Genomic DNA, 25,672 nt, shown 5'->3' with positions numbered 1-25,672 from the left:
AAAACAATGAGAAACATATGATGGCAACGAAATCGTGAATCAAAATATCGCTTGTGTGCATTGGGCCTTATGCAACTGGCAAGTCGAGCACGAGTCGAGCAAATATTTGGTTAATTTTATTTTGTTTTTATTTGTTAATGGACAAGAAAGTCTGTAGAACTTTCTTTATGAACCCTGTGACATTTAAATCTCCATTTAGGGCTCATAAAGCTTTATGCACGAGGCTCTTTTAAAATTCGTCAAGAGATGAAGGAAAAAAATTCACTTTTTTTTATATGATGGATGTGAAGTACTTCCTTCAGCAGAGCCCTTTGTAAACCCTTTTATAAAATATTTTTGAATATGTAGTACAAAATGAAAGAAAAAAAAAGAATGAAAAATAAAGTAATTTTGTACAATTTGTTGGGATAGTTTAAAGAGTTCGTCAGAGTAAGATCTATGTTAAACAGAGTACATGATACAATAGTACATATGTATATGTAAGTATAATTAGAGCATGATCTATTTTATATTTATGCATTATGTTAATGCATTGCGCTAAACTTTCGATGTTACATAAGCATTATAATTAAGATTAACAATGAATCTTTTACTGTTAACTGTTACATAAACAACAATGTATTCAATGTGTAACCAATAAATTATGTTTTAAAATTTGAAGGCTACTTATAATTCATGTATTCATTTCTCTGTATCTAGTTTACTTTTATGACTAATATACTTCTATTGTGAAACTACTAGACTATAAAAATACTTCACTGACTAGTACTAAGAATCTTCCAATTTTCCAATTTATTTTTACCTTACTTGAAGTTCCTTCATACTAACTACATCTCAACTATCACTTTATTAATTATCCCATATTCCTTTCCCGTCTAATGATCTAATTTTTCTTTATTTTTACTCCACTAATTTCTCTCCCTTCGTTACCACCTAATTACCCCAGAATTCAGTGTGCTGCTTAACCATCAGTTCGAGTTCAACGACACAGAGAAGCACGGGATGTGGACTCGGGGAATCGTTTGAATAATCCAGTCGCGGTAATTACGCGAATAAATCTGTCCCAGAGTGGCGAGGAACACGACCGAAATAATTCACGAACAGCGGCGAAGCGATGGTAACAACTTTCTTGCTCGCCTGAACGCGCCGAGCCAACTTTGGCCTCCTCGCGGGCACGGTTGTTGCGCGAAATTCCACTTGCGTTTTCTATGCCAAGTGCAGCGAAACCTGCGCGGGGTGCGTCGACGTGCACGCACCGCACACGCATGTCCCCTTGCGTCACGTGTCGTGCAACACCTCGCGACACGTGCCAAAACCACGCAGCTCGTTTAGAATTCGCGAATAAATATTGCGCCCGACCGTTTGTCAGAATGTCTGTAAATAAGCTTTTGTTCGGGGAATTGGTACCCATTTGCAAATGGCTCTTTCTGGCAAGGGAGACGATTTTATTGAGAGAATTAAGGTGCTTCTGAGTGGTAGCTGGTCGATACAGATTTATATTGAATTTTTCATCTATTTTGAGTGGATTTGCTTGTCTGCATTAAATTGTTGCTGTAAGTTTCTTGTAAACGTACGTTGTAATATTGAGTGGTTGGTTTTACTGTGGAAAATGTAAATGAAGTATTTTTAAGAGGAGGTTTGTTTTTGTTAATTGTGCAGCTTATGAATAGGTTTTGAGATTATAAAGAGAATTGGTTATATTTCTTTAGTTATATTCTTCTAGCTATATTTCTTTTGGCTGTTCTGACATTTTCAGATGCTTTCTTCTTACTTTCTCATTTATACTCTTTCTTAATTCAAAGGAGAGATAATTGGATGCAAAAACATTTTTGTCTGAAGTTTGTGCAATGGTCTGCGCTAGCCACTGTGGCTTAATTTTCTGAAACTTGTTAACTGTATCATTTGAATCTAAATGATGTTTTAATTAAGCAAGACCAAGTCATAACTGTGTACTAAGTGTGGAATATTATTTGTATTCAATGTGATTTAATTAGTGATTTAATTTAATCGAATTTTCGGAGACGAAAACATTCTCGAACACTGTCTGACTACAAATGTCAGAATCTACTTACACGTTCCAATTCATTTATTCAATAAAATTCTATTCAATAACTAATAAATAACACTTGCAATGAGTTAAACAGCCTTTAAAATATCCTTTAATCAAGTATTTAATGAAATGTTAATTGAAACTGAATAAACACCTGTCGACTAGCGCCTGCTACTAACATCACTCACCAATTAATAATTCATCTTTCATTAATTAAGTCACTCATCATTTATCACCACGTGTACCACACATTTCACAGCAAGAGGACGATTAATCCTTCGCGAGAAATATCGCGGTAAAGTGACTTGTATATGTTCACGAGCACGCAAGTGGAAACGAACATCAATAGTTAAAAATTAAATGAAAAATTACTTAAAAATGTTTACGAAATATTCTTCATAAATTAAGAAAGTTATTTTTTCCTGAAATCGATGTATCCAGAAATAACATTTACAGCATGTGTTATGCTGTCCTTATATGGCGAGGCTACATCGTACATTTCGAAGAATTATGGAACGAGCTTTCACTGACGTACATCAGCATCTGGCTATTGGAAATTAACATCTATCGCTTCGAAACGATCGTGACGCGTTCGCGAAGATATTCGCGCATATCTTCCTCTGTTCCCATTAGGACCGTGACATCATCGTTTGGGACGCTTTGGTGAAGCCATGCAGCTTTACTCGAGCTTTAAATCGTCGATTAGTCAGGCACCTAGGAAAGCTCGTTTGCTCTGTTTACCATCACATTGAGAACTCCCGTCCCCTTGCGTGCTCTAAACGAGAGAGAATAATATTATGCGCGATTTCACTGGGACCTTGGAAACTAGTAGTATAAATCAATAATGGGCGCTTCAGTAATTGATAGAACTTCGATTATTAATTGCTTTGGAGGTTTAATTTCTATCTTGAGTAATTCTGCAATTTTTTAATGCATTTCCAGGCTGTAAAAGATTCTAGGATTCTTTAGTGGAAAAATTGTTGAGAACTAGTAGTATGAGTCAACGATATTGGAGTTTTAGTAACTGATGAAGTTTCAATTATTGGTCAATCTAAAGACGAAATTTTGTATTTTATTTGTAACTTCCTGTACATAATAGAAATTTTAGTTTTCTGTAGCGAAATATTCAAAACTAGTAGTATAAGTCAATGATGTATGCTTTAGTAATCGATGGAACTTTACTTATTCATTAGTCTGAAAATGAAATGCTTCTATTTGAACTAAATTGGTTATTCTAATTTGTTATTCCATAAGAAAAACTTTACCACTGTTTCGTAGCAGTAAAATGCTGGAGACAAGTAGTACAACTCAATATCATACTCTTCCTATGCAAACCTTGAGGAATAAAATTTATTTTAGCACAAATACTATTTATCCCTCATGTTCTCGTTTATCTCATGTCCGCCGTATATGAAGGAAAACATACCGACATCCAATTTCCTGCTTTAATAATTTATCTTTCCTCCACATCATACATCCCCTATTTCCTTTAGTTCGCCAAACTATTCTTCAAACAACCAATAACACAATTGTACAAGTAGTACAAGTCAACAACTTGCGACTGCTCATTCTCCGCCGCAGAACTCCTTCCTCAATTCTGTGTTTGTAAAGCAAAATGACTTAAGTCATATGCTTTTGTTTTCGAGATATTAACGTTTAAAGTTTTCAGCTTCAATACTGTCTCATACACTTGTGTTTTCTTGAATCCTTATTTATACATGAAAAAATCTTCTTAATGCCCTTTCTTCTTTCCAAAGATATAAATTCTATATTCCAAATGTCAATTAAGGCCTCAACTCAATTTTTTCAAAAACGTGACACAGACTGTTTCGTCTTACAACCACAGAATTATTCTTGAAAAATCATTCCTCCTCAGCTTTATAGTATCTCTTCCAACTTCTCAAGAAACTCTCAGTTTCTCCTGTCACCCAGTAAAACCAGAACAACCAGCAGATACGAGACATTCACTGAGCAACGAAGGGAAACCGCGACGAGACTTCCGCGCGAGAACGCGACAATAGCGACGAAGGCGGTATCGATCGTTGGCCTCGCTTCGAGTTCTATCCAAAACGATAATACTAAACTGCAGATTCGCATCATTGGGCTGGGAACGCGTGCAATAAAGGCCAACGTTATCTGGCATCGGCATTGTTTACAGCTCGCTCGAGTTTCGAGGGTGCTTCGCCCATTTTCCTCTCTCTTTCTCCCTCGTTTTCCCTCCCTTGCCCCTCCCTAGACTGTTCGACCGAGCACAACAGTTGCAGCTGGAAACTTTGGGACCGTTTATCGACGGTCTCCACCCTCTCCCTCGTCACGAAAAACCGGAAGTTTTCGTAATTGCTTCGAAGCCAGCGGAACGAGCAGGCACGGGCCTGGCTTTCGAATGATCTTATCATTACCTCGTTCTTTTTCGTTAGACGATGAAGGGGATTGAATTCGATTCTCCCTGTAGCTGAAAATAGACACGCTGGGGGAGTGGGAAATTATGGCGAGGGAGATTTTTGTGGAAGATTCTTGCGTCAGTTGTGTCGTGGAGTTGAGGTGATTTGGGAAAGTTTGCAGGGGTGAGATGAGCGAGATGATCAAAATATGTTTGGTAGTATCTGAAAACAGAGCTCTCTTTGTCAAGATATTGGGGACAGGTTCATGAGTAAATCTTGAGTATTAAGATATCAAAGTGGGAAGATATTGGAGATGATTGCAATATACTATGGCATGTACAGAAGAATTTGTGTAAATATACAAAATATCTAAAGTACGTGTTATAGTATTATTGTTTGAGGGTGAATAACATCTGTATTTAAGTTCCATTTCTATAATAATATTTATGCAAACGAACGATGACAGTATGATCTTGAAAAATAATGAAGATATAACGACGTGCAAGATAAAAGAAACACCCAGTATAATAATTACAGTAATTGTATTTTTAGTAGTAATTAATGATTAATCTAAGCAATAAATATCGGTTGTTACCAATAAATCTAATTTTCCAAACTTGCAAAGTCGTTCGAATATTTATGAACGATACTGTGTAACGAGAATTTACTATATTCGTAGGATGACCTAATATTACTATATCAGGTGTAATTAATTGTTCCATAATTTGGAAAGCTCTTGGGAGAAATTATCTTCTGGCACCCAAATACATACGTTCCCAAGTAAAATTAACATCATACTAGGAGCATCGCTTGCAGTGGAACTAGAGACATAATCGCGAGACGTAACGAGCAGACTGTAGTAACTTGGTCGCAACTTGTGGCAATGAATTGAATTATTTCGCGGAACTTTCGCTGGTATTCGCCACTCGACTAATTCGCACAATAGCGAGACATGTCGCGGCGAGAATTAAGTTCTATAAGAGACGACAACTTGTCGGGCTGAACGTCACGACAAATTTAACAGTTTCGTTCGCTGAAAGGGAGACAGAATTTCACTGCGTCAACTTCTCGAATAAATAACACTCGCGCTGCCTTGCTACCTGGGATCCCCCACTTTAATTTATCTTCCATATCCTGTATAGCAAAGGATTTAATTGTTTAACACTGTTATATCAGCGTCACATGATACTTTGTTATTAATGGTCGTTTTAATGACTTCGTGAATATTAATGGTATTATTTTGTTATCGATGCTGGGCTAATTAGGTATTGTGCTTCATTATATTCTGCTTCGGTAATTAACTGAGTTGGATGGTTTAAGGGGGAGACACTTCTTCTGTGATTTTCTATTTACGAAAAGGGACAAGTTTAGTGAAAATTGAAACAAAGTTTTTCATGTTATTAGACTGTGGATGTTTATGCAAATTCCATTTTCATGAATAGAATTAGAGAAGTGCAACTTTGAGATTTGTTTCTCCTTCCAAATACTATAAAGTATACTTAACTTTCGATATTTAGTACAATTTTGTACATTATGTGAATTCTGTATATTTTTGCATATTGAAATTTGCCATAAATGCATAAAGATTCACAGTCTGGTTATTATGTTAGCAAAGATACATTTTTTAGTGAATGAAAATAGGGACAAAAGTAAATATTCCTGTTCAAAGTAGGTATATATTTTCATTTGAGAGGTAAAATGTGAAATTTCGACTCAGAATTATTTTACATATTTTCATTTCTATTATTTATGTTTATTATTAAAGTTTCCCTTTGTTTCACTGTCACCTCTTTGATTCTTGATGCCACAAAGGATCCTTCCCATAGAATCTAACAAACTATTAAAATTACAATCATTCTACAATTTTTCAAAATCCCAGTGGTGCTACAATTAAAACACAATTAAAATAAATCTGAGGGAAATATATTTCACATACGCTCTATATAAAAAGAATCATTAACCAGAACCAGAAAACCTAAAAAATCTAGGATCCCTAACAGAACAAGAGTACAGACACGCAGCGAATACTGAAGGCAAGCACGAGAAAGTCAGGAAGTGGATGGAAGAGGACGTGCTGAAGAATAATCAAGTGCGAGGGAGTCGCGAGATAACGTTCTTCATCACAGTCGAGTGGAAACGCGCGCGCGATCTTCGCGAGATGATTCAGCGTCCGTCACTTTTACCCGTCTCGGTTTTGCTTCTACGACCTGGTCGGATGAACGCGCAAGAACCGAGTAATCTTTCCCATAGTTTCAAGATGGAGCCTGGGGCCTCGACTCTCATCTCTGACAATCCCCCCCACGAGGAAATTTAATATGGCGCTGAACATCCGCGAGAATAGGGGTCGATAAAAATTTGCTGCTACCAGAACCTCCTCGATTTTCAACGTCGCGGAACATTTCTAGAACGATCGGGATAATCGACTCTGCGACGATTTTAGGATCGTGTTATCGACGAAATTGCTCGGTTCTTGGTGATGTCGAGGGCGCAGTATCTCGAAATTACCCGACACGTGGATGGGGGAATCGAAATCGCGACATTTGGAGAAACTGTAGGCAATTCGATGGGAGGGAGGTTTGAGGGCTTAGATAATACGATTTTACGATAGATAATATGGTTTTAGTGATGATAGCAAATTTAGTCTACACGAATCAGAGGGATCTTTGTTTTATTTTCACGATTTGGGTAATTGTAAAAAAAGCGAAGCAAAGTTTATAAATATAAGAGTGAAGAATAAAGATTACAGAAAATTAATTGATACATAGGAAAAAGATTTTGAAGGCTCTACGACTAGTAAAAATTTTACTATACACTTTATGTAGGTGTATTTTTTATGTTTTGTCTATTATATTATTTAACATAGATAGTAATAACATGCTTAATATTCTATCTAATATTTATAACATATTCCAATAAAATTTCCAATAAAATTGATTAAAACAAAAGATAAATGAATTTCACGAAATAATTAAACAGAAATGAATTAAATTAAAATTAGTATTACTCTTAAATATTCGACAGAACTTCCCTCAAACGTATTAATTTAATATAAAGAAATTGATTACTTCGACGAGAAGCTTCAGTACATACTTTCTCCCTAATTAAAAAGTCACAAATTAAATTCCAATAAAAAATTCTACCACATCTCCCTCACACGTAACTCTTTGTAACTCTGTAGTCATCCTTCACACGCTACATTTAACCATTTCACAGAAACGCTTTATTTAATCGTCCACAGTTCCAATCGGCTTCGAAACTTTCGCCTCGTACGATCGCATCGAGGAATGTTTCACTCGCCAGTAGTTACGGTCGGTCTAAGGTCAGACACGTCGTAATGCGGCTTCCAGCTACGAGCTCGCGACACACGACGAAGTTAAACGTCGGTTCACCGTATTTCTGAAACTCTGATCAAACTGTGAACGATTACCGCGGTCTGGTTACAATCAACGAACTTCGCTTCCACCGTTGTTTCATTGTTATCTCTCCAACACTCGGCGACAGCGAAAATTCCCAATTAATTCTAGAAAATTTAATAATGCAAGCTTCCTCTGCGAATTCGTGTATTTATAGAGAGTTAAGGATGTTAAAGGGTTTAGTAATATTAGGAAACTATTTTTAGTCGATATTTTTGTTCGTTTTTTCTTTTTTGGCATAGGCTTTGAGCTTAGTGTATAGACTGCTTTTTAAGGAAGATATTTTCTAAGTAGAATAGTCAAAGATGGTTAATGATTTTAAACGACAAGCTAGGTAAATTATTCTATATAGTTTTTGAAAAATCTACCTATTTTCTAAAACATAATTTTTTAAATTGAAAAATTGATTTCTTTGCATCGACTACTAATTCCTTCAGAAATGCTTTATCTAGACTCTGTGAATAACTACTCTGGTTTTCCTTATCTTTTTAAATTTTCTGCAGTTCTCTCTGCCTGTGCTCACGTTTCCTCTTATCACAATATATTCTATCTTTTCTTTTTATCATCGTTATACACTAATGAGGTTTCTCCCGTATACTTAAATAAATAAATAAATAAAAATTGTATAGTACCTATAAATGATACATATGCAAATGAGCCTGTACGTAAACAGTTATACCAGAACACTATTTCTAAACACATTTCCCCAATAATACCAGTACTCTACTAACATCACTACCCCTAACTAAGAAACAATATTTCAATCTTTCAAAAAACATAAAACAAAATTTTCCACATTTCTCTCGCCAATCCTGTCGCAACATCCCTCCCAAAAATTCAACATTGATCCAAGTATCACCCACTATAGGATCCACCTCCCCCAGGATGACTTGGCCGCCGCCATCCAATAACAAAAAATATCCTCGTTCATCAGCAACTTCCTCTCCCCGAGGCTCCCTCGTTCCTTTAATCGCCTCGCAGGAAAAATGAGGATATCCATTGACCCAGGGTCAACGAACCCAAGCAAATCTTGGCGATATCGCTGGCAAACAGTGGACGAAACACCGCAGAGCGATTCAGAGGCACGTACCCAGGGGCTTCGTGCCTGAGGGTTTGCCTCGGTGTGCGTGACGGCGAGGTCGTCGACACCAGAGCGTTTTCCTCCTGGCATCGATCGTTCTTCCTTTCCGCGGAGGGGTGAAGGAACGCCAGGAACTCGAACCAGTCACAGAATATAACAGGGAGTCACTCTTGCGCCTCGTGAAATCTTCGAGAACAGAATTCCCCACCACTTATTCCAATTAATTACTTTCCCTTCGCGTCTCTGGCGCGAGGAATTAAAGATGAAATGACAGAATGTATCTAAATTGATTTTTGCGTGTACTGAGCTTTTCTAAGTGTGGTATTCGTGCTGTGTTGGTTTTTGACTTTCTTGTGATTTGTTCCCATGGTTTTCGAGATATTTTGCAAAAATTCTATTAATATCATCAATATATTCAAAAATTCATGAAGAGAATTTCACCGAGAGAATTTCAATTCTAAGCAATTAATTTGAGTCGGCTGAACGTTACGTCCGCGTGTGTCGCCAAATATTTTATCAGCTCAGGTGCTTGCTTGATAAACATTGAAGCAAAAACCACAACCGGAGCGTCAAACATCGCAAAGTAAACGCGGCGCGGGAAATCAAACGGATCTGATCGTTTTCGCGAAATATCCTACTCGACTCGCGTATTTATCGTCGCCAGACCATTCCATAAAGTGGCCAGTCTGATGCACCAGGCTAAAATGTAATTTATTACAAACGACTTTGTCCACTGACAGCATTACTGCAGCCACGATCACCGCAAACACGAGCAACGCGCGTTTCTCGTGCAGGTTACGCGGGATACAAGTTATGTGGTATCTGCAGAATCGCGATAGCATGGAGTTACGAGAACAGTTGCTCCATTATTTACTGAAGGAGTTAGTGCTGGGGCTGCTGAGAAAAAATCGAGGGTCTGAGTGCAAGTAAGTAGCGTGACGAGCTTTCTTGCTTGGCAGAATGTCTGTTTTACTGGGAGCTTTGTTAGCACTAAGTTATTAAAATAACAGAAATGGACTTGAGTTAGTCTGAAGTACAGAATTATTGCATCGTTTCATGTAAAAGAATCTTTCTAGATTTTTTGCATTCCTTCACATAAGCAAATTATATTTATATTACTAAAATCGATGAATAATCCTAGTAAAGGATGTATCTCATGATTTAGTAATATATTAGCTATTTTTTTAAAATTCTAAAGATTCTTTAAAAATTAATAAATACTGAAGTTTGGTGGTAAGTGTGATAACAAATTTATCTCTACAAGCAGAGAGATTAAATTTACTGTATTACTAATTTATCAATTTTCGTACTGTATCTACACAGAAACTAGTTAGTACGTTCCTAGAGATCAGACTTGACAAATAAGCAAATACTGTGCTTCAAAATATCATTGAATTCAAATCACAAATTAATATATCTCCATTGATCGATACAGTATTAAACTACCACAACTATAGTTTGAATAATTACATTTCCTTTAAAAGAAATCATTCAGCATTCATTTCCCCCAAAATTAAATATTATTTTGTTTGTCATATTCTCAAGCTAAACCACTAAATTTAAACAATAGGTGAGCGACAAATTCTACGACAAATTGTCTAGAAATTGTGGTTACGAGCCAGTTTAACGAAATTGTTTGGCAAATCGGTTGACCCCCGTAAAGATTTTCCAATCTCTGTTGGTAGTCGACCATGTGAACGCTCGTTAAAGTCCAAACTGATGACAGTAATTTTGGGACCCCAGAGAGAAACTCGAATTCTCGATTACGTGGAGGAGATCTTCGCCACTTAAGAGGCTTCCTGAAGTGAACTGAACTCGACTCGATGTTCTTTGGCTTCAAATTCGAGGGAAAGCAGCGATGGTTACTAGATGGACTCATCAATTAACAACGAGTTGCGGGAAGTGGTCCATTTACTTTCGAGAGTATCTGGTCTTTCAGTGCATTAATAGTTTATTACTGGGGTCACAGTCTTAGTTGCCATTCTGATTTGCAGTTTCAAACTGGGAGGAATTATTTACGAAGTAATAATTTTAAGCAATCAGTAGTTACAGCTAATTAATGTAATGCACGAAACTTCGACATTTGAAAATTTGAAGACCTGAAACTTCTGGTTTTAGAAAATTCTGAAAACTAGACAATTTTAATGCTTGACAATTTGGAAATTGAAATATTTGAAAACTTGAAAGTCTGAGAGAAGAAAAAATTCCAGTATTTGAATATTTGAAACTTCAACATTTGATAATATCAGAATTTGATTATGTGAATATATGAAAGTCTAACAATTTCACCTGACAGAAAGTAAAAAATATCAGCTTCCGTTTTTCCATCAAAATGCACACTGTCCATAAAACTTGAACACTGTTCCATCTGCTACAATTTTACGTTCTTTTACCGATTCGAGAGTGCGGCATACAGACTAAAAAAGTTTTTCCACGAAAGGGTAGCATTTTCTGAAGTAAATGGGATTCAGTCGATCCTGCATTTATGAATTTTAATCCTCAGAGGCGATCGTGCTCCCGCGAATCGTCTCGAGACGCCGTTTCCTCGTATTTCAATTAAGCCACTGTACGAGTTCCTTTATCGGGAACTCGTTCATCTCAAAGAACCTGTTCAGAAGGCGGATGAATGAAAATTTCAAGACTGTGGGTTCGCTACCAGTGATCTGTGGTGAAATGGGATGGTGAAATTGACTCGTGTCGATTGCTACGATTGCTGAAAAGAAATCTGCATTCGAGATATTCGGGAAATGTAAAAATGACTTTTAAGGAATTTGATTCTGAGTCTTCTCAAAGGATTCATGAGAATGTTATTATGTATTAAAGACAATAGCAAATATTCTGTTAATATTTGAGCTCTATTTTGTTGTAAATAATCATTTCATTTTTTATTATTGTTTCATGGGTGATTTATTTTTTTACTTCTAAATATTAGTTTTCGATATTCAATAAATTCTTACTACCAAACACTATTTTCCAATACTAAATCTGTAACAGATATTAATATCTACTATTTCTTTCTTGAATGTTTAATATTTATAATCTTTCATACCAATACTAAGTAGCTAAAATAAATTGGAAAAAGTTCAATTAATTCTTCACAGAATTTTATACGCTATGCCTCTTTCGAGCATAAAGGATTAAACTTTAAACTCCAAACTCTGTCACTTTGAACCTAATGAATAATAGAGTGGAGGGTCGAAATATGAGATAGCAATTTTCGTTTTTTGACACAGAGTGCTGAAACGTGCTTCATAAATATAAATGTTGTGAACCTTGCAGAAACTTTTAAATTTATTAGGTTTCCTGAATTAAGACAAAATCGGATGAGTAGAAATTTGAGTAGAGTAACATAAGGCCTATTAAATAAACCTAACCCAGACCTATTATTCTAAAGAAAATTACTTTACGAAATTGTGTTAGAGTGTTAGCTGATACTGAATGAAAATGGCTATTGTGGCACTGCAATTTTCAATGTTCATTACACTTAACCCTGGAATGACACACTGAAGTCTATCACGATCCTAGTCTATTATACTAATTTCTATTACTGTACTGTTAAGTAACTGCAAAACAAAAACGTTCTTTAATTTTTCTTCAATATTTGAAATATATGGTCTTCAATTACACAACTCAAAGTATTTCAGTGAATTTGTACAGAATTTTTTACATATTCAAAATGTGTGAAAATCAGTGTGTCATTTCAGGGGATGAAATAATTTCTAATAACAGTGCAAAATTTCTGTACTATACATACACTAATCAATACTTTAGTGCCTCATATTCTCACATCATCTCATATTCCTCCTCTCCCTTCTACTGAATTAGTCCTCAGACAAAGCTCTCAAAGCTAGGCCAACTTCCAAGCAACAGAAAACCGACGCATCGCGCACCCCCACAGTTTTTCCTCGCGAGTAATGAAAACCAATCGGGGCTGACCAGGAAAAGTCGATTCCCCTGGCAAAATCGAGGGACGTCACGAAAGTGGGTCGACCTCTGCGAGGAAAATTCTGTCCTCAGCGAAACGGCGCGCGTGCGGATCTCGTAAAAAGCAGCCAGCGATCAAATCGGGGGCTTCTCAGCCTCTGTCTTTTCGTGGGTTTAACGTCTGATTAATGGCCCGTGGGGATTTCGCGATCCCCTCTCGTAACCTCGTCGCTTTTCCCTTCTTTTTTACTCCCATCGGGAAATAAAGTTCACGTGGATCAAAAGAGTGTTTCAAAGGATCGTCGTTTGTATTTTGCTTTAGAACAGAGATTCGCGATTTCTATCTCCCTTCCGAAATTTGACAAATTTTTTGGAAGCTGCAGAAGGGATCTTTGGTAGTAGTTTTTTGAAAATTCTGAACAAAAATTACATAAATATATGTGGGTGAATACATTGCAAGCAGAATTTGGTTAAATTTATTATCGAGAATTATACCAACATTTTCTGAAATCTAATCAAGCATTCATTTAGATTCTCTTTTTCATCATATTTTCTATCATGTGATATGCAATGAATCTTTTTAAAACTAAATAAATATTCACCTGAAGTCCAGTTTCCACTAATGAACCAATCTAATTACAGATTAATACACCATTACGAATAAACTATTGAAACAGTCGGCCTCGTTTAGCAACTGAAATAATTAATTGTATCAGTGTTAATTGAAATAATCGGAAATTGTACCGCAGCGCGTTTCACTAGGAAGCTGTTTCATAATTACCAATCAATAATTACGCGCATATTCCTATCGTCAAACGCTCTAAATAGCTCTCGCTACGACTGCAATTCACTTTCAATTAATCAGCCCCATATTTTCGTCGTACCGAACACAAAAAGCAACGCGAGCGAAGTATTCCATAATACCTATTTCGCTTCTGGCGTGCTCCTGCGATTGGAAACGCTGCCCACGAACTATTGTTCCTTTCGCAAATAATCCTCGATCGCGTGGGCTTTTAAAAAACGCATGGTCGATTCGCCTGTTCGCTGCCACGTCGACGATTTTTCATGGAGCATATTTTCCCTCGCGATCTGCACATCCAGCGTTTCGCTACTTGTCGCTCGGATGAAAGAGCCTCGCTACCGACGTGATGTTTCATTGACGAAAACCTTCCACCCACGACGAGCAACATGTAAGGACAAAGGGAGATCAGATGGCGCGTGGGCGTCTGGATTCGTTTCCCGAATGGCGGGTCCCAGAGGGGAGTGTTCTGAGTTTCATTGAACTAGACGTTTTCGTGTGTGGAATTGGATTCTAAATGTAGGTCCTCGTGGACTGTAATATCAGTGGAATGTTAACAGGTCGAGCCTTCGAGATGGGATTAGTTTTTTGTGTACAGTTATGACGATAGTTGAGTTGTTTTTTAACCCTCTATTATAAGATGTATGTTAAATATTTGGAAAAAGAAAATTCTTCTAGTTACTTTTATTACGTGGTGCACTTTTTAATGGATGGAACTTCTGTCTATTTTATTTTATTTATCATAGAAGGAATAAATTTTGAGGTAATTTTAGTTGACGTAAATTAGAAAATCGAAACCTTCTTTTGAATTTTAAAATAAAAGCGATATGAAGTTTCATAGTGTAAAAGTTCTCGTTAAAAATTGTTCTCCTCTATACCTCTATCTAAAGATATATTATATTGACGTCATGTCACTACTAGTAATTTTAAAATGGTAGTGAGCGCTTGAAGGTTAATTTAAGAATTTTAAATGTGAACTTCTAAACATGGAAAGACAAAGCTTGCTTTTGATATGTGTTTGTGTTTTATTAAAAAATAATCTTCTCCTTTAAAATTAAAAACACCAAGTAACGAAGGTTTGGAATATTTAAATTGTGGATTTTTCTGGAAAATAGAATTTCACTTGAAAGTTAAGAGGATGAATTTTTCCAATATAACGAGTATTCTTCTCTTTTGTTTTCACAATGATAGAAGTGAAAAATTAATAATTCTTCTTATGTTAATCGGCTAGTGAAAAAACTCCATGCTTTTTTACTGGATTTGCTCTCTCGAATTGTATTAAACGTTTTGCTTGTCGCAGCTGCAGCTACAGCGTGGCATGCAGCTGTTTCCAACTGCGGGGTGATAAAAACTATCGGTGTGTTAAATCGCGTCCTCTATTATTGCAAATATTGAGAAACAGTTATATATACAAGACACAATTTTTGATATTATCCTTATTTATGGTTTTATTTTTTATTTATGGTGAACAATTTCTATTAAAAATTTCTAATTAATTTTCTCCTAAAGAATGATCAAAGTAACAAGGCTTAGAATTTTATTATCTATAAGACACAAAATAATATAGTTAGTCACCGAAAATAATTGTAAATCGAGGTTGCAATTCACTGATAGAAACAGTGATTGACGGAAGTCGAAATATTCGAACAAAATTACCTTGGCATTCGCGTTTTATCGTAATATCGAACGTCAAGCGATCTCACAGGGAAACGCGACACTAATTAGTCGTCAGTGTCGGTGCAAATTATCCCTGGTTTGCTGTCGCATGGTGACCGATAATTATCCACAATTTCAATCTCGTGAAACGATTCCATGCCAAATTATTGGCAACATCCGTGATTGTCAATGAAGCGTGTTATGAGTTATTCTCATCCTTGGAGTGGTTCAAAGCTAGTGTTTTAGTACAGATCTCCGTCGATATTATTTTATTTCTGGAACCCACAATAATTGAATATTGAAATAGCTACGAGGGAAATCGAAACGGAGTACTGTTATTGTAGTTTAATATATGAGTGTTGCGCTTGGAATAGTCGAATATTTTGAGAGTATGCTAATAAAGATTTCGAGAGACCTCCCATTGCATGAATTTTGTAGAAGCTGAATATTAGAACTGGTATCTAACAGTTCAGACACCAAATCTCTGTATATTCCCATGATAGCATACTAAGTTGTTACACTATTTCGATACTGGAATAGTAAAATATTCTAATTCTGAATTCAAGAATTCAGAAGTTAAGAAATTCTAACACTCAAGAGTTTAGCAACCTAAGAGTCCAAGAATTCAAGAATTCTGAAATTTTACTTTTCAGTAATTCAAAAATTCAATAATATGAGACCTCGAAAATTGTTGAATCCAAGAATTAAAAATTTCAGTTGTTCAGGAATTTAAAAGAAAACTAAAAAAAATTCTAGAATTCTAGAATTCAATAGACCAAAGAATTTAACAGTATTAGTATTCAGGAATTCAAGAATTCATATGTTCAAAAATTCAAGAATAAAAATACTGAAACCTTCCATGATACTTGGATATGTATTTCGAAATCCCAACATCTCAATTATTTAACGCTACGTTACTTCCACATTCTCATCATCCCTATTCTGCTACCTTCGAAACAATAATGTTACTATTTCTATTCACCGATACCTACACTCCAGAATCCTGCTCGAAATAACAGAGCGTTAGAGGGAACCTACTGTTCTCAAGATTTCATCTGTCTTGTAATATTTACAGAGACTTACCAGCGAGTTTGCAATTTTGTCTGAGATAAGTACACCGCGGTTACGAGCAGCAAACCGTTGGTTATAACGCGAACTCTCGACACAAGGGCGAGAGAGACGTGAGAGGCTTTCACTCGGCAGCAGCAAATAGTACACTGCCTTGGTGTCGTTGCACTTGCGTGCATTATGTAGGACCACGCGCGAGTTGAATTTGTGAAGGAAGAACAAGAGGAGACAAATGTGTCGCCCCAGGGAGTGGCCAAGAGGAGTCGTGTAACATTAATAACTCTTGTTCCACTATCTCTCTACAGAATGGCAAACAATTCTTTACGAAATAGTAGTGTCGAGTAATTGTGTTGGGGTGAGGAAGCTTTCCATTGGTTCGCTGAGATTTCTAAATTTTTTGATACCTTGGTACAGAGATCTACTTGGATATAATTTTCTTTGAGTCTGTACTTGAAACTGTTTGCAAGGAAGTGGACTCTATTCTGGGAATAGAAGTTTACAAATGGAAATGAAAAGGTATTTGGAAAATATAGAGAGTTTGAATGTTTGAAAATCTGAACATTTGAAGATTTGAAAGATTGAAAAGGTAACAGTTGGAATATTTAAAAATTTTTAAATTTGAAAGTTTGAGATTTGGTATATTTTGGAATATTTAGAAATTTGAAAAGTTGAAAATTTGAAGATTTGAAAGATTGGAAAAGTAACAGTTGGAATATTTGTAAATTTTTAAATTTGAATAACTGAATATTGAAATTTGAGTACGTTTAAAAGTTTAAATATTTGAAGAGAAGATTTAAATATTTAAAGAAAGTCTAAGGGGAAACGAATGTGTCACCGCAGGGAGTGCCCAAGAGAAATCCTGTAGCATTAATAATTCGTCCTCCACAATCTCTCTACCGAATTTACAAGACTGTATAAATAATTTTTACAAGATAACTTCAGCAGAAAAAAAAGTATAATTCTCGTAACTATTAATGTCTATTTAAATAACTATTCACGAATTTATAAGTTCAGTAAGGGAATAGTCTCTTCTATCACAATTCCAGGAATTTATTGAAAATACTATTTCATTCTTAATTTAACACATGTCTATTTTTTGCATGACTCGAGAATGCTCAATCCACGCCTCTAAATATCCAACCCAAATTTCGCGTACTAAATCAGCATGTAATGAGATGTAGGTCAAGTATTCTTATATGACTCGGTGAATTCAGAATCTAATGCTACAAGAGTCGAATTTAATGATCGATTTTCAAGAATAAAGGCCAATCGCGAGAGCTTTCAGCGAATTTGCTATTTCACTGACTCGGGTGGCTCACTGGATCAAACGTGATCAATGGAACCGCATACAAAGAGATGGACAACCCACGCAACCACTTTTGCAACGAGCGCAGCAGAGTTGCATCGACATATGTTCTCATGTTTCCCACAATAGCTGATATTTCACTGCGTGATTGCTCGTTTTATCAGCAGATGATTAAGAGAAGCGAACCATTGTTTCTTTAATAAGATTTCCGCTGCTGTTTCACTGAAATGTTCGTTAACTGCTAGCTGTCTGAAAATATTTTCTTGTTAACCTTTTGACGATGTTTACTCAACTTTATTACGAACCATATTTCTTACTACTCTTTTCTTCAAGATCAATTAGAAGCAATAACATATTTAACAACAATCAATTTATTAATTAATAATTAGTTCTAAGTATGAAAATATCATTAAGAACATCGTCAAATAAATTCTATTGTAAGAATGAAAATATGAATAAATCAGGACAGTTTATCGAGAAAAATACCGAAACAGGCCTTGATTAAGATGCATCTAAAATTATGTTTTTGTGCATAAATTTATTTAACACTATGCTATGTTAACTATTCGTATAACGAGTTTTTAGAATATTAACTATGTACTGAATTTCAGTTAAAAAATAAACTACCACATCCTCCACAAATATAATGTTTCTAAAACAAATTCCTTTTTCAGTAGTAAAACCAATCATAGTGCCAACAGAAGCCCCGAGCCAATTTTCACCAAAAGTGCGCGGCAGAGAAGTGAACCGAAGCTGACGTTAAGCGTTAAAATGTATGGAAAACGTCTGTTCCTTTCCTCGTCTACATTTTACATTACCCTCACATCGAAACAAAACCCATAAAGCACCTATCCCTTATCCCACGTTTACGCTTTACTTTATCGCGGCTCATTTAGCTCCTCTCAGTGCCACGTCACGCGTCAGCCTGGCTCCCGTTTTTATTCAAGCTCGATTACAACTGAGTGAAATTTTTCAAAATTTAAAAGCAATATGGGTGGTTGAATAAAAGTTGAGAGTAGTTCGTTATTCACTTCAGCGAAAACGAGAAACTGAAATTTACTGTCACCATTGAATATTTTTTAATCAATTTTCGTACAAAAATTTCGACGACAATACCTCGTTAGATATTCGTCCTCTAGACGACGACTTATTCACTGAAACTCAGTATTAGGCATCGACACAGTCGTTCACCGCCTGACAAACGCTCGTAATTGTTAAAAGAGTTTGCGAACGCGTAGTCAGAATATTGTTAAATGGCAAATGACCACGGTCACGATTATTATAACCGTGCAATACACTAGGAAAAGGACGCCTACGTGTTTGCGACTGGCGTTACGACGCTCACGTCGCTTTGTGCACTCCCTTGGGCTTCATTAGCTTGCGTCATAAAGCACCAGCGCACCGCGAGAGAATTTTTTTCGAGCTATAAATCACCGTGGAAAACTTTCTTCCATCGTCTTCTGACAGTTTAGGATCTGTTTGAGGCGTACCGACTAAATGCATGTTTTATTAAAAATGAGCAGCCATGAGAAGAAATATCTGAGAATTCAATGATTAAAAAAGTGAAGGATTGGAGTACAAAGGGTGCATGACACGATAGGTGTAAAAAATTTTAAGGGGTGTTTCTAGGTGTAAGAATAAGAAGAAAGTTAAGAATAATGAAGATGTATTTAAGCTTTCGTTTCAGAGTTATTAATTATTTACAAATGTTTCATATTTACGTGAAGTGTGTCTGACTTGGGATTTATTCTACTGCCGACGTACAGTAGCTAGATCAGGCATAGTGAAGTCAGTAGAATAAGGCTCGAGTCAGACACATAAAATTCAGTAGAATAAGTATCGAGTCAGACATAGAAAAATCTGGAGAGTAAGCATCGAATCAGACACAGAAAATTTAGTAGAACAAGACCCCGAGTCAGGCAGAGAAAAATGAGTAGAATAAGTACCGAGTCAGACACATTTTGCTCCAAATTTTAGGTGTTTTCTAAACGAATAATAACTCTGAAACAAAGCCTTAAATAGAATTTTGTTATTCTTGATTTTCATCTTAATTTAACCTGTACAATTACCCCTTAATATTTCTGACACATATTCTCGAACATCTCATGCAAGAGAGGAATACAGTTCTTTTTAATTTCTTCACTTGATATGTTCTGTAAAAAAAGAAATATTTTTAAAAGAGCATTAAAAATTCGTCTTCTTCTAATTAGACATGGGAAATGATTGCAAAATATCTATCATAAATGCCTGCCTTCTCAGATCGTTTCCAAAATGAAGCTCTTTTCATTGCCAATTTTTCATTGCTTCGCTGAAATCCTTAGAAGACAGTTTATTCCTCCGATAACATTATCTTAATTCAGTAATTAAACCTCTGCCAATTTCTCAAATAAAACTCCCAAATATCCAAACCACGAAGCAAAAAGAAAGCTCCCTTACCAAAGCCATTAATTCTGCGAAACCCCACATTCTCCACACACGTTTCCCAAACACTACCACCTTATTGTTTCTTTCCACTCAGTTTCTCTTTTTACGTTGTCTAGCGTCCCAGCTCCGCCGACTGCACGAGTCACGTGAATGGCAGCCACGTTACTGTTATTACAAACGAAGCCACGGGTAATAATACGTCTCGTCGCTGCGCATTCTCGTTAATGCCCATTGAACAAAAAGAAAAGAGCACACATGGTCGCGTGTCTGCGTGTCTTGTGTCCTCCACGCGCGTGCAGGGAATGGCTTGAACCGTAATTGGCGACGACCATTCTCGTCCACGGTGCAACGACACCGAGGAGAGGCATCGCTGCAATGCCAGCGAATCGTCCTTGGTCGATCTGTATACACGTGTTTTCTCGCGGATGACGCTTTTCGAGAGATCCCTGGCTGGAGGAAATCGACGTCACTGCGAAACGTCAGAGAATATGGAATCGGAGAAATTCTTGTCGCTATGGCCCAAAGGGGACTTCCATGAATTGCGTAATTTGAATAATGGAATGCTGATCTGAGAAATTCGTATAACATTCTTTTGTCTCGAGAGGGGAGTATGGCGAACCAGGAAGTTTCATTTTGATTTGAAGAGAAGTTTTCTGATGCAAATTGTTAGTCAGTTAATTAGAAAAGAATTTATATATGTATATACATTACAAGTTAAAAGTTTGGAATCACTTACAAGTTTGTATCAAAGTTACATTATATATTAAAGTAGTAGAGGTGCTTTGAATCTAAAATCCATAAAGTATCTGAAATCTAGACTTGAAGCTTTAATTTTTAAAAAGATCATGGTACAAAAATGATTTTTCGCAGAATTATCATCAATCAAAGTTGACCAAGTTTTAGCTAGAAAATTTTAAAAGTGTCTATCAATATTTTAATACGGTGGCTACGAAGGGATTAAACAAATCTTAAAATCCTTTTTCATAAAATTCCCCTACAAAATCAATACCTAAATTACTATACATAAAACCTATAAACTAAATCTACCACCGATGATATTCGAATACAATTAAACCAAAGACTCAATACTCAACATTCAAAGTAATAAGATTAATAGCATCGAGTTTCCACCAAGTAATCACCATAACTTTAAATCGCTTCCACGACGTCGAACACTCTGCTCGCCACGAATCGTTTCGATCTCGCGTGAAATTTATTTTTAGCGAACCTTTCGTCGAACAGTCTGTTCAACGAAAATTTCCAACAGCCTCGCAAAAAAATCTGTTCGACGAAAGTATCGACGCACCGAGTCATGAAGGAAATGGAAACAAAGCAGTGCCGCGAGTCCATGCTTAGCTTCCTTCGAAAAACTTCATGAATGGATGACGAGAAGCTTCCACGTATCGTGGATATATCAAAGCTTCAGGCGAAAAAAGTTTAAATTTACAGCAGGTGTACGGGGCCGATGGCTGGATCGTTGCCAAAGCGAACACGATTTTTCTACAGCATCGTAATTACTTCGATGGCGATCTCGTCTGTTGGGTTTCCAGCAACCATTGGAATGGTACAAGTTTAAATATCATTTGGCGTAAACTTCGACGGTAAATAGGGGCGAATCGAGGCATCGATCAAATGAAAGCTGCTGGCTGGCCTGGGGAAACCGATTTGAAAGATCGGCCTGATCAAACGTACTAATGGGCTGTTATCGAAATGAAATTCGAGTTTAACGAAATCGATGAACTGTTTGGGAATCGAGTGGTAAAAAGGGAACGTACTATATATATGTATAAAGTTTTCGAGTAGCTTTCGAAATTTCACGTGCCACTAAATTTTAGCACTGTGGTTTCTACCTTTTTTGGAATGGAAACATGTTAAATTTTATGAGACGATTATTTTGTCTAGAAACTGTTTCCCTGAAGATTGAAAGAAAGTTATAGGAGGTAGCTGAGTTATCAAAAATTTGTAAATTCTTTATCAAAGAAAACACTACTAGACAAGGTGTTCTATGTAAATTTTCTCAACACTTGGCTTCTTTAATTCTAATACCTACATAAAGTACTATCAAAGTCCCAGTTCCTGATCACTTAAGAATAAAATGCATGGTCTTCTTGAAGTATTCACGGAAAAATTAACCAAATCCAACAATTCTGTATTATTCATATACATCTATGTGTCATCTTCAATTTGTTACTGAAAAATCTGCGATAATAATAATAATTAAATTGTAATTTAGTATCTATTTATTTTGATTAAATACAAAATTCTATTAAATATAAAACTGACCAGGAATTGGGTTCTGATCAGCAACTGGGTCTTTGACAGTAAATATTCCAAGCGACTGAACATGACAACTCTTCACCAGTTCATTTGCTACGACATTAGTCACTGACTCTACAAGAGAATTTCGTTTCAATTTCGTTGTCACTTCCAATCCCCTTGGTCCAGATCAGAAACTCTAAATACTTCCAGAAAAAATCGACTATTAACTGAGTCAGCTAGCTCAGCTGGTTTCGCAATCGCTGTGTCTTGACACCAAACGAACGATTGAAAAGAGAGGAGCGTCTCAGAGAAACTGGGACGCACGAGCCCTGAGAATTCATGGACGGCGCCTCGTGATTCATCAATGAAAAATCCGACCCAGTTGTCACGCCGCGGCCAGCATTAATAAGCTCTGCAAATTCGTCGTGGAACTCGAGGAACTCGACCTCGACCCGATCGTCGAATCGCCACCACCAGAGCCAAGTTTCTCTATCTTTACTCTTCGGTTTTCACGCCCGCTTTTCCGGTCTTAAGCAGAAAAGGATCGACGCGGAAAGAGGAACGAAACGATCGTCGCGTTCTCGAAAGTATCTCTCTGTATTCGCTATTTCGGAGCGAAATTCCCCCCAGGATCCCGAGAAATTAAGATGTTATGCACGTGTTCCGCGTGGCATGCATCTTTCCTCAGCCACATGCCAACTTTTCGAAATATCCGACGTTCCGAGAATTGTTTCGCGCTTGCGAACGCTATGTCGTTTTCGCGGCGAGCATCGGGGATCACTTCAGCTTTCGAAAGCTTTCGAGAAGTTGCTTCGTCGAATTTTTATCGCAACTGGATTTCACTTTTTCTCTACACTATTCTAGCGTTGAGTTTTGTTGATAATTAGTTCGTGAATTTTTATGCATTTATTGAAATTTCAAACGCGTGAAAAAGTACAGAATTCCTGTAATATTAAAAAATGTGTAACTAGTAAAAAGTAAAGTGCAAATTATGATACTTGGAGGGCGAAGTCAATTGTTAGTTTGTTTCCATTTTTTTAACTGTGTTTATGAAAATATGAAGTTTCGAAGTGAAAAAATATGAAGTGAAATCTGCAGTCTAATGATGATAGAGAGAATATTTTTTAGAAGTACTGATTTTTTTAGTATACTATACAACATAATTAATAAATATATTGTTAAACAATTTTAGGTTTCCAAATGAAAGATATTAGAATCGACAACGAAACTTTGAAAATTAATTTTGATTGGAAATAAAATTAGAATCGACAAATGTTTCTAAGTTTTAAATGTAAGTAGTATTAGTCAATGATATTCCTTCCAAGTATTAAAAATCTCTGAAGTCTTGTTGCTACTGTGCTTTAAAATTATGTCTGTAAGTAAAATATTCTCCTCTATACAATCAGAGTAAAATACTTCCCTTCCCACAGGTACTTACCCAGAAAAATTAATTAATGAATTTCGTGAAAAATAATAGAATCATAAATCAATTCCACAAGAACTGTTCTAACTATTCTATAAAAAGTTTCATAATTTATATCAATAATCAAGAGTGTCCTTAAACTTTAACTGCCTTCTAAAAGACCATTTCTGAACAATAAAAATATCGAATTTAAAAAAAAAAAACGAAAAATTTCAGAAGAAGTACAAATCCCCTTTCATACAAAATTTTCTCAATCCCTCTCTCAATGTCCACTGCATTTGCATAATCACATTCAAGAGAAAAATATCGAGTTCTTTCTCCCTCGTTACTTGGGAATAAACCACGTCTGTTTCCGCTTCCTACAACCATGTTCCACAAAATGACCACGATTCTTTAAACGAAACTTAATCTGTTCTTCAACCTACCTCACTACCCATTTAATCTCCGAGATCTCCGTGTCAGTTTGTGGGACAGTGGCACTTGGCGTTTACGAGCGATACGATTTTAATAATTGACAATTTACTCGCGTCCGAGGGAAAGTTTCCCAGAGAAGTTTCAAGGAAACGCAGCCTCCCATCAGCTTCGAGCAACTTTTTGTTAGCTGGCGAGGCTGCATAATCCAGTCGAGATCAAATTAATTCAGCTTCGACAAAAAGACCGTCCCTCGAAGTTTCGGAACACCTTTTTCCCCTTTGGAACACCGCCACCAGCTCGGTGGATCGTCGTTCCTTAACTTACCGCCGTAAATTAAAACGCGATCGTTCCCAACTTCCCTTTGTTCCGTCGACTGTCCCCCGATTGGCGAAATGGATCCCCGAGAAACAGCAATGAAGAAAAATACTTCCCTTGGGAAGGAAGAAATTTGTGCTTTTTAATGAAACCAAATTTATATTAAGCAAACGTAGGAAAGTCTTCAGAACACCTTCGATATACCTAGAAAGGAGTATTCGCAGAGGAGGAAGTGATAATTAAAGAAGCGTAAAAGATTTGGTCATAAAACACTGTCTTAAAGTTAACACGCAATAGCAACAATTGGAGGATTCCATCATTGATAAGAACAAGAAAATTTTACTATATGTTATGTGTACTTTCTACAGTTTAACTTCTGTACTCTATACTTAACTGTGGAGAAAAGCAGCATCTGTTAAAAATATTTTACTGCTACTTTGTAGTGAGACAAGACACAAAATGTTTAAAATTATCTAAGAATGTAAAAAGCTCGATTTCATATTTTTTTCAGTTACTGCCTTTCTCCATAGTTAGGCAGTATAAGATTTTTAAACTTTTGTATGCTTTTAGAAAAGAATATATAAAAAATATTATTTGTTGTTTAGAAGATTACTAACATTTGAAATCTTCAGTTCATTTCAATTCAATAGTTTAATGTATCCTTAATGAAAATACCCTTCATTAGAAAAGAAATTGAATTATTTACAGCTATTAAAATTTACAGAAAAAAATTCTTTGATCTCTATAGCTGAATATAATTCACACCCACAAGCATCTCACTAATATAAAAAGTTAACCTCAACATACACCTTAATATTACCCCATACACCTACAAAAAAATCTAAATATCAGTAACCTATACATCACAAAAAAAAATACCACCTTTCTTCAATGTTAACGAGAAGGGTAGTCGTAGAATAGCAAGAAGCAGTGGGAACAAAAGACACTCGAATAAAGGAGATTCACAGCGTTTCATCTTTCTCAATGAAAACGGAGCTTCTCTGAAAAGGCGATCGCACTGTGGAGAGGTTAAAGGTGAAATAGTTGGAAGGTCATGGTTTGCCAGGTCCATGGGAAACGATGGGATCAATAGTGGAAGGTATTTGCCATTCGAGGCAGTATGGCCACGCAATGTGGCGAAATTTGATTGGTAATTTTC

At 36.3% G+C, this 25,672-nt stretch overlaps 1 protein-coding gene across 6 annotated transcripts in view; it reads right to left on the bottom strand.

Annotated features, from left to right (window-relative positions):
- Positions 1 to 25,672, bottom strand: part of LOC143178038 (phosphatase and actin regulator 2) — a 309,101-nt gene that overhangs the window by 31,226 nt on the left and 252,203 nt on the right. The gene's annotated exons all lie outside the window — the stretch shown is intronic.

Source organism: Calliopsis andreniformis, chromosome 4, assembly GCF_051401765.1.
Source record: "Calliopsis andreniformis isolate RMS-2024a chromosome 4, iyCalAndr_principal, whole genome shotgun sequence".
Classification (NCBI taxonomy): domain Eukaryota; kingdom Metazoa; phylum Arthropoda; class Insecta; order Hymenoptera; family Andrenidae; genus Calliopsis; species Calliopsis andreniformis.
Note: the sequence above shows the minus strand (reverse complement) of the source record. Positions and strands in the feature narration are given on the sequence as shown.